Raw genomic sequence first — 19,702 nt, forward strand, 5'->3', positions numbered from 1 at the left:
ATCATATACCCCGCTCACCCGGCTTTTCGAGCCAGCTTGGCTTGCCTCCTCCTCTGACGTCAGCTCGGAGACGAGACCCTGTTTCTATTGGCTGGCAGGAATTCCCACACTCTGATTGGTCGCTCCTCCTTCCTCCCTGCTGGACATAGCTCAGCGGAGGTTATGTAAAGGGAAGCCCCAGTCAGAGATACAGATGATTTTGTGACTTGAGTCGATTAAGGTAGGGCGGGCTTTTCAAAGTTGCTCTGTCCCAAATAGCAGAGCAAGCAGCTTCGTTTTGAAGCTAGGAAAGTCTGCCCTGCAGAGATTAAGTCAGACGCTAGGACCAAGTTCTCATCTGAGAACGTAGAGGTTGCAGTCATGTGTTTCGGCCGAAAATAGTTCCAGGAATTTCAGGGTAAGGTCCCGGTCAGGTGTTTCTGCTGAATCTCGGTCCTGGACGTCCAGAACAAGGTTCCGATCAGGGTAAGCCCTTGCAAGCGGGCGCCCTTCATCAAAGAAAGGCTAAATCTCAGACCCCAGACCCCAGTACATGTGTATATTTCTGTATTTTGTGTTTTGTTGTATTTCCAAGGTTTTAACCAAATAAAACCCTTTTTATTTCACTGCTTTGTTTTGTCTATTGAATGATCCCAGAAATATAAATGTGCTAAGAGACCTGGTCTACCGTGACACACTATTTTTGAGTTTGCTATATTTTTGCAAGTGTTTTTTTGTTGTGCTTCCTGGTAGCCTTTTGACCCCTAAGTTGTCAGAGGTGTCCTTGCCCCAGAAACCACTAGGTACATTTTTGCATTGGTGTGCACATCCCTCCCAGAGAGTTGTAGGGTTTCAGGAACAGATGGGGTACCCTATGTATATCGCAGGCACTCTTGAATATGGCAGAGGTTCTGGCAGTGCTCTGGGGTATCTTCACTAGCAGTTCTAAGAGATAAAACATTATCATCCAAAAAATGTTTTTACTGTTTTGTGAGAGCTTTGCCATAGCCAGGGCAGCATTTCCTTACTGTCAATAGCACTAAGGAGCTATCTTGGCTTGCGGATTCTTGGTAAAGACTCAATGTGCCAAGAAGCTCTCTTGGGTAACGGCGGTCTGACGTTACATGACAACAACACATTGCTATCATTAAGGATGAATTAACTTTAATATATTCTTCAATATCCTGTATTTTATCTTAAAACTCCTGTATACATTTATCTTGTATGTATGTATATCTTTATTTATATAGGGTCCACTGTGTATTCAGCGCTTTACAAAAGAGACAAATCAATACCGGGAATTATAATAAAATAAGTGCAATAAACAAAATCAGACCATAGAAAAGGAAGGAGAAAACTCCCTTTTTGGAGTGGTGTGACAGCATCAAAAAGGGAGGGGGCATGCTACCTGATTGACTATCTTACCTCCCTTTTGATGACGTCACAAGGAAAGGCATCACATGATATATGCACCAATCCGATTGGTTGCTAACCATGTGATGGCTACCATTTTGTTTTTTTTTGCTGAAGTGATGCATCTTAAAGGGAGGCAGGCATATACTTCCTGATTGGCTGGCTTTCCTCCCGTTTTGACGATGTTACATAGTTACTGTACATAGTTACATAGTAGATGAGGTTGAAAAAAGACATAGGTCCATCAAGTTCAACCTATGCTAAATTTAAACAACAGATACTTTATCCTATATCTATACTTACTTATTGATCCAGAGGAAGGCAAACAAAAAACCACATTAAGGAGAAAAATTAATTCCTTCTTGACTCCAAGAATTGGCAATAGGATTAATCCCTGGATCAATATCCTTCCTATGTATACTTATTTGGTATATCCCTGTATACCTTTCCCATCTAAAAAGATGTCCAAACTTTTTTTTTTAACAAATCTATTGTATCTGCCATCACAGTCTCCATGGGTAATGAATTCCACATTTTAATTGCCCTTACTGTAAAGAACCCTTTTCTTTGTTGCGGGTGAAATTTCCTTTCCTCCAACCTTAAGGAATGGCCCGAGTCCTTTGTACTGCCCGTGGGATGAATAGTTCTTTTGAAAGCTCCTTGTATTGTCCCCGAATATATTTGTATATAGTTATCATATCCCCTCTTAGACACCTCTTTTCTAATGTAAATACATCTAATTTAGCTAGCCTCTCATCATAAGTTAGATTGTCCATCCCCTTTATTAATTTGGTGGCTCTTCTCTGCACTCTCTCTAGTTCCATAATGTCTTTTCTTAGGATTGGTGCCCAAAATTGTACTCCATATTCAAGGTATGGTCTTACTAGTGCTTTGTAAAGGGGCATAATTATGTTTACTTCCCTTCCATCTATTGCCCGTTTGATGCAAGATAAGATCTTGTTTGCCTTTGCAGCTACTGCATGACATTGGGCACTATTGCTAAGCCTGCAGTCTACAAGCACTCCTAAATCCTTCTCCATCAAGGATTCCCCCAATATATCTCCATTTAATTTGTAAGTCGCCTTTCTATTCTTGCATCCCCAATGCATAACCTTACATTTATCTGTGTTAAACCTCATTTGCCATTTACCTGCCCACGTTTCCAGACTCTCCAAGTCCTTCTGAAGAGAAATTACATCCTGCTCTGATTCTATTACCTTACACAATTTAGTATCATCAGCAAAGATGGAGACATTGCTCTCGATCCCAAACTCAAGGTCCTTAATAAACAAGTTAAAAAGCAGGGGTCCCAGTACCGATCCCTGAGGTACTCCACTCATGACTTTAACCCAACCTGAAAAAGTTCCATTTATGACAATCCTCTGTTGTCTGTCCTTTAACCAGTTTTCAATCCAGGTGCATATATTATTACTGAGTCCAATTTTCTTTATTTTGTACACCAACCTCTTGTGTGAAACTGTATCAAAAGCCTTTGCAAAATCTAAGTAGACCACATCAACTGCATTACCCTGGTCTAAATTCCTACTTACCTCCTCAAAGAAACAAATAAGGTTAGTTTGGCAAGATCTATCCTTCATAAATCCATGCTGACTATTACTAATAATTTTGTTTTCCATTAGGTATTCCTGAATATTATTCCGTATTAAACCTTCAAGTAGTTTCCCTACTATTGAAGTCAGGCTTACAGGTCTGTAATTTCCCGGTTGTGATCTAGCTCCCTTTTTAAATATAGGCACCACATCTGCTTTACGCCAATCTTGTGGTACTGAGCCTGTGGACATGGAGTCCTTGAATATTAATTATAATGGTTTGGCTATTACTGAGCTTAACTCCTTGAGAACTCTTGGATGTATGCCATCGGGGCCAGGTGCCTTATTTACTTTAATTTTTTCAAGTCGCTTATGAACTTCTTCCTCAGTTAACCAATTGTTCATTAATATGGAGGTTGTGGCTTCCTCCTGCAGCACTACTATTGAACTTGATTCTTCCCTGGTAAACACAGAGGCAAAGAATTTGTTTAATACCTCAGCTTTTTCCTTATCTCCAATAATCTGCCTACCCATCTCACACTATAATCTGCCTACCCATCTCACACTATATTTTCTTTTCTCATTTATTGTTATTAAGGTACTTAAAGAACTTTTTAGGGTTGACCTTATATTCTATTGCAATCCTTTTTTCATTATCCATTTTTGCTAATTTGATTGCCCTTTTGCAATTTTTGTTACATTCCTTATAATTCTGATACGATGTCTCCGTCCCTTCTGACTTAAAGAATCTAAACGCCTTCCTCTTCTTGTACATTTCCTCCCCTACCTGTTTATTTAGCCACATTGGTTTTGACTTATTTCTTTTATACTTATTACCCAAGGGTATACACTGATAAGTGTGCTTTTCTAACAATGTTTTAAAGACTGCCCATTTATCTTCTACATTTTTCCCTGCAAAAACATCATCCCATTGTATTACTACTAGATTAGACCTCAGTTTATTAAAATCTGCCTTTCTAAAGTTTAAGGTTTTGTTGAACCCAAGTAATCTGTTTTTTGATATTTTATTTCAAATGAGACCATGTTATGATCACTGTTACCCAAATGTTCCAGGACTTGAATATTTGTTATTACTTCTACATTGTTTGATATGACTAAATCCAGTATTGCCCCTCTCCTGGTTGGTTCCTCAATAATTTGGGTCATATAATTGTCTTTAAGCACCCCCAAAAACCTGTTTCCTTTTGTTATAACGCTAATCTCATTGCCCCAGTCTATGTCTGGATAATTGAAATCCCCAATTATGCAAACATAACCCAGTTTTGATGCCTTTTCCATTTGCAAAAGTATTTGAGCTTCCTCAATCTCACAGATATTTGGTGGTTTATAGCATATTGCCACAAACATTTTCTTAATACTTTTACTTCCACTGCTAATTTCTATCCACAAAGTCTCTACATTTTCATAATTCCCTTCATAAACATCATCCCTTACAATAGGTTTTAGATCCGGTTTAACATATAAACATACTCCTCCTCCCCTTCTATTTGTTCGATCCTTCTGAAAAAGGGAATAACCCTCTAAATTAACTGTCCAGTCAGGAGTTTCATCCCACCATGTTTCAGTAATGCTATTATATCATACTGCTCCCTTGCAGCTATTAATTCAAGCTCCCCCATTTTATCTGTCAGGCTTCTTGCATTAGCAAGCATGCATTTAAGTTTTTTTTTAGCCTGTACTATTATCTTATCTGCTCCTTCCTTTCTGCGCCCACTTGGTTTAGTCTTTAGAAGTTTTCTAGTATTATCTGTATTTACTATGGGCGTCTCACTGCTTGTCAAACTCGCACTTGCACTCATTCTACCTCCATACCACCTTGTATCCTCCTCTATTCCATTTAGTTCATTATCTGTTTCATTCTCCTCCCCCCTCCATCCTAGTTTAAAATCTCCTCCAACCTTTTTAGCATTCTCCCCCATAGCCCAGAAGATCCCTCTTCATTGAGGTACAATCCTTCCCTAGAATATAGATGGCACCTCTCAGAAAATGAGTCCCAATGCTCTAAAAACCCAAACCCCTCCTTCCTGCACCACTTTTTTAGCCATGCATTAACCTCCCTGATCTCTGACTGTCTCCCTGCGGTAGCGCATGGCACTGGTAGTATTTCAGAAAATACTATCTTGGAGGTCCTTGCCTAAGAAAAAAAGGGAACCTGTCATATTGTACACCAGCCAATCGGATTGGGGGTGTACCATTTGACAATCAAATGTGATGTCACAGGCCTTATATGAAGCCAAGAAATGACGGGGCAACATCTCCAGCCCCTTTTGGACTATACAGCAGTGAAGACAGAAGAAAAGAAACAAGAAAATAACTTACCGGAGACGTCTCTTCAATCAACATATGATCATGGACTTTTTCGCATCGGCTGTTGAGGAGCATTGCGTCGTGGGCCAAGAGATGGTGCCCGAGTAGAACGGAAGTGAAGACAGCAAAGGTAAGAAACACATTGATTGTATATTATTTAATTGTGTATTTTTTTGAGGTGCCCATTGACTGCCCCTTTCTGGGTATAGATAAGCACAGTCTATTTTGATACCAAATAGATTATCTTTCTGCTACATTACTATGGGTACCTGTAACAGGGGACTTATCCCTGTTCACAAATGTGCCTCTAATCCAGCAGTGTGGTGGTTAACTGCTGGTAGGCAATTAACTAACACCATGTGGCTGATTGCAGGTGGTAGAAAAAGCCTGCCTTTGAGACAGGAAGAGAGACTCCTTAGCTCACACCTGAGCTGAACTAGGAGACAGAGCAGAGATTCCTTAGTCCACAACTGGGCTGAACCAAGGAAGGACAGATGTCTTGAGCGACAAGCTGATCACAAGACAAAGGGGACAAGATTCTAAACTTGGAGCCTGACATTTCCTGTGCACACAAGGGTGCGGTTCCAAGAGAGCAGAGAAGCTACCCCTACAGCAGCCCAGCTAACAGATAAGACTTTTCGTATAAGACTATTATCTATGTCTATGTGTATTGATAAATGTCTCCATGATTCGGGGCTGGTAAATAGCTTAGCTAACCAACTCAGTCAGAGAGGGCTGAGCTACATGTGTAGATAGTCTCCAAAGCAGAGATAGGTTTTTTTGTTTGGCTTATTCTATTATGTTGATTTTTGCTGTGTTTAAAGCGACAGGCACAATAAAGCCTTGTTTTAATTTCACCATAAAACAGTCTCCATTGTGTACCTCTGCACATGTCCTCCTACATATGGTGTCAGAAGTTTGGGAGGAGAGGTGGCCTTTGAAGTTAAAAGTGCCGGAGATTTCCTGTGGAATTTTTTTTGTGCTTTTTGCCTACAAACAGCCTGAGCAACATAAACAATCACATGCAGCAGAGATCAGAGTTAAAGCGACACACCCAGGCAGGAAATTTACATTGCACTGAAACTCACAAAACCACAGATGGACTCTTTTTCCCAATCCCAAGAGGAGAGAGAGACTGCTGAAGCAGGTAAACCTTATTTGCCTATCATAATAAAGTGTAAAATGGTCATTGAAATAGGGGTTTTGCCTTCCAGTCATAGTCAGGGTTCAAGATGTGAGTTAGCCCTTAAAAGGGATAGGCGTTTGTTGTTTTCAAATGTTTCACTGAAGCAGTGAATACAGATGGTGACCCACGAGCGGTACTGATTCTGCAAATAAAGGTTGCCACACCGCATAGGACTACCAGCTGTGAATGGAGTATATGCAGAAAAGTGTGAAAATTGATGCAAGACTGCGCTGAAGCAGGGGAATTTTTAGCAAACAAATGCTGAGTGTAAAATTGCCCTACCGGGGAAAAAGGGATTGCTGAACTGTGTAAAAGGTATTCCAAAGCCAATTGCTGAGTGTTGAGTCACCCTGCCGGGAGTGAAAGAAATATTCCACTGCAAAGAATGTTTTTTTTTCCTGCAAGTAAAAAAGTCTGCCTATGTATCTTGGGAGTAAAACTGGCACCCAAAGTGTGAAATGTGAATGCCATAATACCCAAAGATGAGACTGAAAATTACTGAACTCAAGCAGAAAACCAAATTCTGTTGCGAAAGCGGAGGGATTGGACATAGCAAGTAAATAGTTTAAAGCAAATGCCTTTGCTGAAGCCAGAAAATGGGCAGCTAGCAAGCACTGTATTTAAAGAAATAGAACCCTGGGAATTTAAAATGGCCACCAGCTGAAGTCAAATACAGACTCTGTAAAAATAGGGAAGAAAATGTGTTCCTGGTGTAAAGAACCCCACCACACGGAGCAGTGTCCCTTCAGGCCTTATTCAGACGATGAGAATAAATGCATGCACAGTAATGCTAATGTTATAAAACTTACCCAAGGGAAGAAAAAGTCTACAGAGAGGCCTGTGAGAGCTACGACCTCTACAAGCAAAATATGCCCACCTGTAGGACTATCACCATTTGGGGTTCTACCAAATACAGTGACAACAGCTGCAATAGCATCTCCTGAGGTCAGGAAGAAAAATATACCTGATGGCCCCAAAATGGAGGACAAAATACAACGTTCCTGTAATGAACCCTACCCCACAGAAGAGTGGCCCTTCCAGTCTGATGAGGAGGAAGACATCTCTTATGGGGAACCCAAACCGAGTCACACCCACAAAACACCCCAAGAATGGTGGGGGTGCCTGAACTCGGTACGAACCGAAAAGACCGCTCCCTATAATGACGAAAATGAAAGAGCGGGAGCAGTGGATCACCGAATATTTCCGTCAGCTATTACAGTTGCAAGAAAAGCCAGGTGGATCCAGTGACGCTGCTAAAATTTCAAATGAAGATGGAGACCCCAGTATCCCTGAGGGGACGGTGTCATCCAAAACAAAAAGGCGAAAAAAGAAAAGCAGTTCTTCACTTACCGTGGAAGAAACAGACACATCTGCAGATCTTGCGGAGGAAAAGGGGGTCCGAAAGGCCCTGCAGCCTAGAGAAAATGGATAAGTCGTCCCGCGGATGACCAAATATCCAGAGGGCCCAAGGCAGAAGTCGTGTACCCCAAAGAAGTGTCTGTCCGGTGCTAATAGTGAAAAAACCTCAACCAACTATCCCAGGGAAGCGGAGCCGGAACCGGTGAGTGACAATCCCTTGACCAGCCCTGGGGATGCCCTGAAGGTTGCCAGGCGTGACTGTGATCGGCTACGGTAAAATAACATGAAGCTACAGAAAGATGTGCTCACAATGTACTCTTTGGCCAGGACAGAATTGTACGATCTCAAGACTGAGCTAGATACTGCAAACTCTACTATTACCGGCATAGATAGGCTCCATTTCCTCTCTGAATGAGAAGAGTGACCTGCTAGTTCTTGGGGATTTCAACTTCAATTGGCTTGACCCGAAAAACCACAAAATCCAGATACAACTCAAGTCACTTAACCTATTGCAACTCATCTCCCAACCCACACGGATAAACCTGAAATCGCACAACCATTCCTTGCTAGACTGGATTCTCTCCTCAAACCCCAGCAGAATCCAATCCTCTGGCATCCTTCCTGATATTTTCAGTGACCATGCAATAGTGTACTGTGTAAGGAAAATTAAACCGCCCCATTCAAGCCATAAAGTTCTCCTCACTAGAACATTTAAAAACTTTAACCCACAACAGTTTCTGGATGACCTTACCAACTGCCCATGGCACAGAATCGATTTAATTCCCGACCCTGATTCTGCGCTCGACTATTTCCAATCCGAGTTCTTAAAACTCTGTGATACCCATGCTCCACTACGCAAAATAAGGGTTAGGGGGGGCCCACCTTCCATGGGTTACACCTGACCTTATAGCACTCTACCAGTTCAGGGATGCCTTGTTGAAAAGCTACAAAGTAACTGGAACTACCAAGGATCTCAATCACTACAGATGCATGCGGAACATGTGCACAAGGCAAACAAGGCATGCAAAAGCACAATATTACTCTGACAATCTCCACCAGAATACATCAAACCAAGCTAACTTCTGGAAGGTTATCAACCATATATTCCAGCCTCCTAACCATCAACAACCAAGTAATATCACTAAGGGGGATATTACTCTGACAAACCCCACTGACATCGCAAATGCATTCAATGATTACTTTGTGGGGTGTGCCACTAACTTATTAGCGAAACGCAGCACAAACCCCAAACATGATTCTCATCCTGGGAGTATCCCTACAGTCCCACCCCCTCCCAACACTGCCCACAATTTTCAATTTGGCCCAGTATCTGAAGAGGAGATTATACAAGCGCTCCTCAAACTAAAACTAAGCAGCCAATGTGGACCCGACTTACTACAATCTAGGTTCCTACAGTACGACTTGGTGCCCCAGCCATTGCCAAACCAATTGCGTCCATAGTCAACTCTATCCTGTCTGCAGGCCATATCCCTAAGACCTGGAAAACTGCCAGAGTTGTCCCAATCTTCAAAAGTGGGGACAAAAACACTATCTCAAACTACAGGCCAATCTCACTTCTCCCAATTCTATCCAAAGTCATGGAAAAATGTGTCCACTCCCAATTAAGCGATTTCTACACCAAGACAAATTTCCCTAGCCAATTCCAATCTGGATTTCGCCCCAAACACTCCACCGTAACTACCCTGCTAAAAGTTTGCAATGAAATCCAGTGTGGAATGGAACGGGGACAACTCACTGGTGCAGTATTCCTAGATTTTGCAAAGGCTTTTGACACAGTCGATCATGCTATCCTGCTTAACAAACTCCAGAGCTCTGGAATAGGGAAACATGCTTTAAACTGGTTTCAGTCCTACCTATCAGGAAGATCCCAATATGTGTCCATCTCAGGCTCTAACTCCAACCCCCTGGATATCACCTGTGGTGTCCCGCAAGGCTCTGTTCTGGGGCCCCTACTCTTCTCAGTGTTCATTAATGATCTTCCCACAGCTTGTAAGGAAGCCTCAATACACATGTATGCAGATGACACAATCCTATATGCACACAGTCATAGCCTCTCTGACCTTCCACACATACTTCAGTCTGACTTTTTGAGACTCGAAAACTGGATTTCCCAAAACAAACTGTTTTTAAACACTGACAAGACTGTAACAATGGTATTTGGGACCAAGACTAAATTTGTAAAGCTTCCAGTGACTGAGCTCCTGATTAGAACCAACACTAACACCACCCTAACACCTGTCACTAGTTTTAAATACCTGGGCTTATGGTTTGACTCCCACTTAACATTCAGGATGCACATTGATACCCTGACAACCAAGACCTACTGCTGCGGCACAGTTTATTCGAGCATTTGCCCGTTCTGTGCCACAGCAGTAGCCTGGCGCGCGCCCGAGTGTGACGGGCGCACGCCGAAGCAGCGGAAGAGCGCCCTCCGATCGGGGCGCTCTCCCTACCGCTGCCGGGTCCGCCGGGTCCCCCGGAACCCCCTGCCGCTGTCCCGCGATCGCGGGACACCAGGGCTCCCTCGGGGAGCCCCTGGACACGCGTGCAGCGGGCGCACGCTCCCGATGACGCGTGACCGCGCGTCTATGACGCGTGACCGCGCGTCTATGACGCGCGGCACGCCGAGGGGCGGCCACTAGCAAGCCGGGAGATTTCCCGGCTTGCGGTACCGACCACACTTCAATAAAGTGTGTCGGTAGTGTATGCCAAACTAGGGGTACTTTACAGGAACAAATCCTCCCTAAGTCTCCTGGTCAGAAAGCGTATTGCACAGCAGATGCTAATGCCAATTATTGACTATAGTATATGGCTCGGCTCCTCAAACCCACCTTAGCAAACTTGACACCCTCTACAATTCAATTTGTCGTTTTGTTCTCCAATGCAACTACAACACACATCACTGCGAAATGCTCAAAGAACTAGATTGGTCAACACTAGGGTCTAGGCGCAAAGTTCACCTTTCCAGTCTTGCCTTTAAATTCTTCATGGGCAAGCTACCCAGCTACCTGAACAAGCTCCTCACCCCTACCACCTGCAGCACTTATCACCTGAGATCAGACTCCAAAAGACTATTCATGGTCCCAAGGCTCAACAAAGTATCCGGACGTTCCTCCTTCTCCTTCCGTGCACCCCAAAACTGGAACAACCTACCAGAGACTCTCACATCCACCACCAGTTTAAGTTCTTTCAAATCTAAGGCTGTCTCACATTTTAACCTGGTCTGTAACTGTTTCATACAGTACACTCATAATATATATTTTCTTTAACTGTGCACGCAATGTCTGCTAATGTATACCCTGTTCATTTATGTAACTGTACTTGTAACCACGTACTATTTGTTTTACTCTGTGCCCAGGACATACTTGAAAACGAGAGGTAACTCTCAATGTATTACTTCCTGGTAAAATATTTTATAAATAAATAAAAGATGGAAAGCAGAGCCAATCTGATAAAATGATGGCTAAGCTGAAGCGGAAGTATGAGTAGGCACTGAAGCAGATGACAGTCTTCCAGCAAGAGATGCACACTCTTCGCATAGAGCTGAATGCCTCACAACCGGAGGTCAACAGTCTCCGGACAGAGGTAGACGTATCTCAGAAAGAGGTTCATACACTTCGCAGAGCACTGGATGCCTCACATCATGAGATCAACAGCTGCCGCACAGAACTTGAAGTCTCCAGAAAGGAACTTCACAGTCTCACTGAGGAGCTGGACATTTCAAAGAAAACTATCCTACATCTTAACTTAGATCTCAAAGTCTCTCAGAAGGAGCTTCAGAACCTAAACTTGGAGATGGAAGTCTCATGCCAGGAGACAGCCCACCTCCAAGCAGATGTGCAAAAATGGAAGGTGGACTGCAAGGAGGCCCTGAATAGTACAGAGACTGAAAAAAGAGAAAATTTAAGATTATAAAAAGAAAATTCTGAGTTGACAGAACACGTCAAGGGAACGAATGAAAAGGTGCACGAGCTTAAAGAAATAAATAAACTTTTGGAAGATGAAAAGTTTGAAGCAGAGCACCCACTGCAGAACCAACTGCAAGGTCTGCGTATGCACCTCCAGTATGCCGAGGAAAAGCAGCAAACGCTGCAGGAAGAAAAGCTGCAGGCGGCTAAAGAGGTACAAGCGCTGCAGGAATGTGTGAATACCCAGTACGTCCCCACAGAGCAGTATGAGGAGCTAAAGGCCACGCTGCATATCACCAGAGCATCATTGGAGGCGGAGCTTCGATACCAGGTGACTCTGTATGAGAGGGAGCGGGAGAAGGCCCAGAAACTGGAGCAAGAGCTGGAGAGACAGAGAGACTGTTCCATTCCCTTGAGTCAGTACACCAAGGAGAAAACAGACGCAGCGGCAACCTTGACGACAAACATTACAGAGCTCCAGAATATGAAGGAGACACTGATACAGACTCAGAGAAAGCAAAGTGCGCAGATAAATCACCTGAGAAGAGACTTGCAAGACGCACTCAAACAGAGTGAGACTCTGCAGACCAGTAACGTACAGATTCCTCTAATACAGAAAAAGGTATTGGCTCTGCCCAAGCACCAGTATCCCACAGTAAGTAATGCCAGTGAGGACAAGGGTACAGTGAGAGTTGGGGACTCCACTCACCTTCAAAACAAGATTACGACGTTTGAGCCACCTAAGAAAGCACTAGCTAAACCTACAGCTGCCCAACAGGCAACAAACAGAGGTAGGAGTGCAGAATCAAAGCCAGAAGGATCCTTAGCTGAGGAAGCTGAAAAGATAGGACGTTCTCTGGAAAGGGAGGTGGAGGTGCAACTCAGTCCCAAAGAAGCTGAACTGGCGACTCCGTTGTGTGGAGGAGCTGCAGAAAAACCGCTTCAAGAGCGGAAAACTCTAAGGGCTAGTCCTAACTGCTCTACAACTGTTGCCATATAGTTTGTCTACAAAAAGATGAGTGCCCGACACAACGGAAATCTCATGACCGAGCACTCGGTAAAAAGACTTTACTTGGAAAAAATCCTCCTCGAGCGACTGCGGAGTGCTGATCTCAAGCACCTTCGGGAGGAGACAAAAATAAACTGGAGAAAGGGCTCCAATCCCAGCGGGACAGAGGGTTCTCTTCCTCCATCCACTCTCATTCAAGTCACAGAAAGATCTCGAATGAGAGTGGAAGGATGGGCTTTGGCCGTGGTAAGCCCGAGCTTCCCACAAACAGGGGAGGTATGTAACAGGGGACTTATCCCTGTTCACAAATGTGCTTCTAATCCAGCAGTGTGGTGGTTAACTGCTGGTAGGCAATTAACTAACACCACCTGGCTGATTGCAGGTGGTAGAAAAAGCCTGCCTTTGAGACAGGAAGAGAGACTCCTTAGCTCACACCTGAGCTGAACTAGGAGACAGAGCAGAGATTCCTTAGTCCACAACTGGGTTGAACCATGGAAGGACAGATGTCTTGAGCGACAAGCTGACCACAAGACAAAGGGGACAAGATTCTAAACTTGGAGCCTGACATTTCCTGTGCACACAAGGGTGCGGTTCCAAGAGAGCAGAGAAGCTTCCCCTACAGCAGCCCAGCTAACAGATAAGACTTTTCGTATAATATTATTATCTATGTCTATGTGTATTGATAAATGTCTCCATGATTTGGGGCTGGTAAATAGCTTAGCTAACCAACCCAGTCAGAGAGGGCTGAGCTACATGTGTAGATAGTCTCCAAAGCAGAGATAGGTTTTTTTGTTTGGCTTATTCTCTTATGTTGATTTTTGCTGTGTTTAAAGCGACAAGCACAATAAAGCCTTGTTTTAATTTCACCGTAAAACAGTCTCCATTGTGTACCTCTGCACATGTCCTCCTACAGTACCTGTTCAGGTAGATTCAATGATATCAATTTAACATTGAACTTGTTTGCATGTTCCTAAAGAACAGTTTGAATTTCGTGAAAAAATGTTATTCAGTAAGATATATCGCTTAGTAAATACCATTTGGTACAAAAATGGCATACAGCACGAGTTGGAATTAGCTTTACATGCGGTATGCCCGTGCGATTTCCCTCAAGCCTGGAAGAGCTGTGCAGAGAGAAACTGCATCTCCCTTCAAAGCTTTTATCTGCGACCACCCTGCTTTTTGTTTTGTTTTACAGCTTATATATAAATATATGTAGCACCCTTTATCCACCCCCCACCCTCCCTAAAGGGTGATTGTGTCGCTACCAATGTATTCTGATGCAGTGCATACCTGTGTGATGGAACAGGAGGCCTTGAGAACTACGTGGTGGTGTGGGGAGGCATCAGGACAGGTTCTCAGTGATGATCTTCCGTGGTGCAATGCCTCCAGATGGTGAGGATCCAGGTACAGCCAGGATGGTCCCAACTGGCAACTCAGATAATGGCCCAGACAGATAGTAACAAAGTATAGTTCAACTGAGTCTTTATTTACAGCATATGATGTTCATAGCAGGCACATTCCCTGGAGCAGCACCCACAAGGCTTGAGGCCCGGTAGGCCCCTCCTCCTACTCCTACTTCCCGTTTCTCAGAACCGTTTTTTTCTTCTAACACAGTCTTAATCAGCCAGGTGGAGTCTGGTTGATTGCCTGTGCAATTAACCAGCACATTGCTGTATTTAGAGACAGTTTTTCTCAACAGTGATAAGTCCCTGTTACAGTGCTCTTAGCCTCATTCATACTACTGCTGCTACTCATACATTTCTTTCTTATCTGAATTGTCTATCTCCTCTGCGGGCATGTTGAAAGCCTTTTCTTTCCATGCCTAGAGGAAGAATGAGTTGACTACAAAAATATTGGTAGGAAAGAAGTCCCCAGGCTCATCTTCAAAGTATCAAAGAAATGCTACAAATGGAGCTCCTCATCTCACACAAACTGTGAATAAATCAGTAATGTAGTTACTGGATAACACAAGAAAATAGACAAAATATACTGCAATATGTTCTTAAAATTAGACTTCTTGGGGTCCGGTGGTTAGAGTGATGCTCACATATTTCCCAATTCCAAAAGCAAATCTTAGCAGTGGTAGTCTGACTAAAGTGGAACGCTGCAGGAGAAAGCAGAGAAAAAGGCAATAGTGCAGACGGTAAGAAAATTCTTTATAAATGAAAATTAACATTGTGTTTGTTCTTTAAAACATATGTAGCCCCAAGGTAAATTTAAGCTTTCTGGCCCCTCTCCGCGAGTGCCGTGTGGTAGCGGGTGCCGCCGGAGGCTGCGACGGATCCGCCGGCACTTCGCGAGGGTGGGGGCCAGACCAGGGAGCAGCTTGTGGTGTTCTGGTGCAGGACGGTTGCCGGGGACGCGATCGGGCCGTCGCTAGGGCCGCGATCGTGTTGCCACCGGCTCGGCGGCTGGAGGAGAGTGCGCCGCCATTGGACGTAGGTTCGCGCATGCGCAGGGACCGGAAAGTGCAAGGTAGGATCCCCAGTGCAGGGAGAGATCGCGCGAGAGTAGGGAAGAGTAGAGGGAGGTTGAGGCGGCCATTAGGGGTTCGCGCATGCGCAGGGCAAGTGCGCACGCGGCCCCAGTGTTTAGGCAGCCCCCTGGGAACTACAATTCCCAGGAGGCTTAGGGAGACAGGCATCAGGTGCTCCCTTGCGGCCAATAGGGCTGGAGGAAGCTCAGCCCGGGAATATAGATACATTTCCCGGGCTTTGCAGAGTCAGTCTGCACGAGGAGAAGGAAGGAGTAGGAAGGGTGCAGGGAGCGCGTGGCTCCGGCACCAGGTAAGGGTTCTCCTTAGGTCCCCAGGCAGGCCCCAATTCCTGGGAAGGGCAGGGGGTAACTGAAAAGGGACGGCCCTAGATAAGGAGGTTACCCTTAGTTGCGGAAGGTGCAGTTTGGCAGTGCCACAGCGGATAGGGCTGTGTGCACTGGAAAATAGGCACAGCGTGCAAGCAGTGGATTTGCTGCGGGTTCCAGTGAATGGTGTGTATCGTTCTGTGTGTGTTGCTGCATGTGCTGGGCACAGTGTGTGCAGCGTGTGTGAATGCCTGCAGGCTGACAGTGAGAGCTGTATGTCTGCAGCAGGCTCTTAGTTGTTAGTGAGACAGATAGGACTGGGTAGCTAGGGGAGGGGGGCAGGTTATTGTTCCACAGGCCCTAGGAGTTTTCCCCAAGCCACCCCAGGTTGCGGTTCATCAGGGACAGGCCCTAGGTTAGGGTTCCTGTCCTGATAGGGTTAGTTAGGGATAGCGGCGGTTGCTGTTCCCATGCGGTTGGTGTTACCGAGAGACGGTTGAGTTCTCGTGGAGCGGTGGGACCCTCGTTGGGGTCCACGGCAGAAGTACCTGGAAAGGATCAGACGGACGTCTGACCCTTTGAGAAGTGTGTTGCGGTCCCGAGCATCGGAGTGCTCGGAAGGTACTTCAGTATTATAAGTGCACCAACAGGCCTATTCACATAGTGACTGCGCAGTCACCCACGACCTCCGTAGGAGTACGGGACATTGGGTGTGGGGGATCACAGGACACTGGGTGGGAACACCAGACATTGGGCTGAGGTGATGCGGATAGAGCATCAGGTTATGTTATGTTATGTTATGTGATGTGTGACATGTCGTATTAGTAAAGTGTTAGTATTTTATATACGTGTGTTATTGTATTTCTTACCCAGGGCTATCTTTCATAACGGGGATCCTGGGTAAGTGGAGGCGCTGCACCAGGTAATGGTAAGGGTTTCCCCAGGCTCCCAGCTAGCGGAGGCTCAGATCTCCTGGAGCCACAGGTGTGATACAGTTACCAGTAGTCCCTTAGAGCAGGTGTGTTGCAGGGAAAGGAACTGGTTAGACCACGAGGGGCCAATGTGAGATTGGGTGGGTCGGCCGGTTCACAAAAAGGGCTACATTTGGAGGCGCTGCTGAGATATCAGACCTGGGGTGCCCTGTACATGTTTTTGCTAAATTGTATCCTATTTTTGTTCCACCATGTGGGTGCTCTCAAAGCAGGAGGTCTACACTTGGGCCTTGAAGGTGAACGTGACTCCTAACCGCGTGATTGCCGTGGGGGCAGTCCCGGCTGGCGTGCCCTTGTTAGAAGTCCAGGCGCAGGTTCGGAATCTCCCTGGACTATCGGGTACGTGGGTCAGAGGGCGAAGGTATGATGACACCGTGCAATGGAGTACTGTCCTGATATATGTAGGCCAGACCCTAAGCGAGGAAGATGGCCCTAAGTTCTTAAATTTGCCCGGGGGTCCGACCGAAGGGTGCCCCTTTATCTACCCTGACTTGGCAGTTTCTACCTGCACCGAGAGCCCTATAGACATTGACCGTGAGCCCCACCTAAAATAGCGGCTCCCGCCAAATCAAAATGGCACGTGTGCGGCTGACTGCCAGCATGCACAGGAAAATGTTGCAAACCTTCTCCCAGGACTGGCGGGAAAGCCAGAGCCCCGCCCCCACACTGTGAGTGACTCAGAACAGAGCTCGCAACATTCCCTGAAAGACTGTGCTGCTCCTCCTATAGAGTCCACCAGGGGGAGGGAGTGTCTTGAGCAGAAATCAGAAATTTCTGTTCCCCCTAAGGAAAGCAAGGGATGCCGAGAAAAACACCCTTGGCTGTATAGAATCGTACGGGCCCCCCATTTAGTCTTGCCAATGGTGGTGTGCCCGTGTGCATTAAGAGACTGGAAAGCGACTGGTGGCTGGGCGGATGGGTCCACTGAGTTAGCCGTCACCCTCACGATGACCGTGGTAGACGGGGAAGAATGCCTGCACGGCCGTCTGCATGAATGTGAGTGTCCTGTGGGTGAACTGACCCGAGGGCCCGAGTGCCCTGACTGTGTGGCGCAGTTCCTGCAACCCAAACTGCCGCAGCCTACCGAGCTGCCAGGGGGGGAGGACACTGTAGCAGAACTGGATTGTTCTTTCCCTGAGAAGGAAGAGCAGGAACCTCTGATGGCGGAACCTACGGAGAAAGATGCGCCTGATGGTGCTGCCAAGGTGGGTGAAGCCGCTACTAATATTTCCACTTCAGCGATGGAGGTGGTGGAGGGGCCGTGTGCCCAAATGGACTTTCTAGATGCTGAGCCGGAGCCACTGGAGGCGGAGCTCCAGATGTTGGAACCCCAGATGTCGGTTCCAGACCCGGTTCCCGAGCAGGAACCACCGAGACCAGAACCACAGATCCCGGAAGGCCAGGGTAAGGTGTTTAAACCCCCGCCCATGTGTGGTGATTCTAGCGACCAACCGAGCGTGGTAATGCGCCTGCCGGCGGACCACTCCAGTGAGGTCACCGAGGCAACCACCTCAACCGATGCAGACCATGATGTGGGCCCGTGTGCCCTGCAACGGCCAGTCCGGCCTACCACAGAGGTACCAGCGGTCCCAGGCTTGGGATCAGTACCTGGCGACAACGATAGGGGTAAGTTGACTGCCCCAGGGGTGTCGGGTGTGAGCTCCCCGGTGATCGTGGAGCCTGGTGACTCCAGAGGTAGGGTCACCCGGGCGATGGGCTCACCCCGTCATCGCGTCCTGGTGGAGGTGTCTCCCCCAGAAGATCTCTGCAGATCGTGGAACGAACTCGACCTCACCAAGGTATCCGGTGTAGCGGACCGGAGCGACACATACTCCTGCACGAGGAGTCTCCAAGCTTGGCCTTCTCAAGACCCGGGCCTACCCGAAGAAGTGGTGCCGTCCGCGGAAGAAGTCACCGTTAAAGGGATGGTTGGAGCGGACAAAGACTCTGTTGAGACCGCTCTGGTAGTTGTGGCCTCTCCCAGGTGCACGATGGAGCGCTATGTTCGCCATGTGGTGGACCGAGGAAAGAGACTGAACCTTCCTGTCTCCTGTGAGACGAGACCGGAGGATCCGGAAAGGGTCAATACCCAGGACCCCGTACATTTTTTTCTGCGAGAGGGAGAAGGTGGGTTGGTGCAAGGGACAGGTCTTGAGCTCCAAAAGACTCACAGGAGTCAAGGTGGGATACCCTCACCCAGTCTGTTAGGGGCACTCCACTCTGAGACTCAGCTGGCCTCGGGTATCCATGCGGGGATGTTGGGTACAAATGGGGAATTGCTTGTGTTTGATGTACAGGTTACAATGCATTTTCCATTATATAATCCACTGTATGGTTGCTACCCAAGCGAGGGCGTTGGGATTCTGCGAAGGGGAGAATGTAGCCTTGAGGTAAATTTAAGCTTTCTGGCCCCTCTCCGCGAGTGCCGTGTGGTAGCGGGTGCCGCCGGAGGCTGCGACGGACCCGCCGGCACTTCGCGAGGGTGGGGGCCAGAGCAGGGAGCAGCTTGCGGTGTTCTGGTGCAGGACGGTTGCCGGGGACGCGATCGGGCCGTCGCTAGGGCCGCGATCACGTTGCCACCGGCTCGGCGGCTGGAGGAGAGTGCGCCGCCATTGCGCGTAGGTTCGCGCATGCGCAGGGACCGGAAAGTGCAAGGTAGGATCCCCAGTGCAGGGAGAGATCGCGCGAGAGTAGGGAAGAGTAGAGGGAGGTTGAGGCGACCATTAGGGGTTCGCGCATGCGCAGGGCAAGTGCGCACGCGGCCCCAGTGTTTAGGCAGCCCCCTGGGAACTACAATTCCCAGGAGGCTTAGGGAGACAGGCATCAGGTGCTCCCTTGCGGCCAATAGGGTTGGAGGAAGCTCAGCCCGGGAATATAGATACATTTCCCGGGCTTTGCAGAGTCAGTCTGCACGAGGAGAAGGAAGGAGTAGGAAGGGTGCAGGGAGCGCATGGCTCCAGCACCAGGTAAGGGTTCTCCTTAGGTCCCCAGGCAGGCCCCAATTCCTGGGAAGGGCAGGGGGTAACTGAAAAGGGACGGCCCTAGATAAGGAGGTTACCCTTAGGTGCGGAAGGTGCAGTTTGGCAGTGCCACAGCGGATAGGGCTGTGTGCACTGGCAAATAGGCACAGCGTGCAAGCAGTGGATTTGCTGCGG

This window comes from Ascaphus truei, chromosome 5, assembly GCF_040206685.1.
Source record: "Ascaphus truei isolate aAscTru1 chromosome 5, aAscTru1.hap1, whole genome shotgun sequence".
Taxonomy (NCBI): domain Eukaryota; kingdom Metazoa; phylum Chordata; class Amphibia; order Anura; family Ascaphidae; genus Ascaphus; species Ascaphus truei.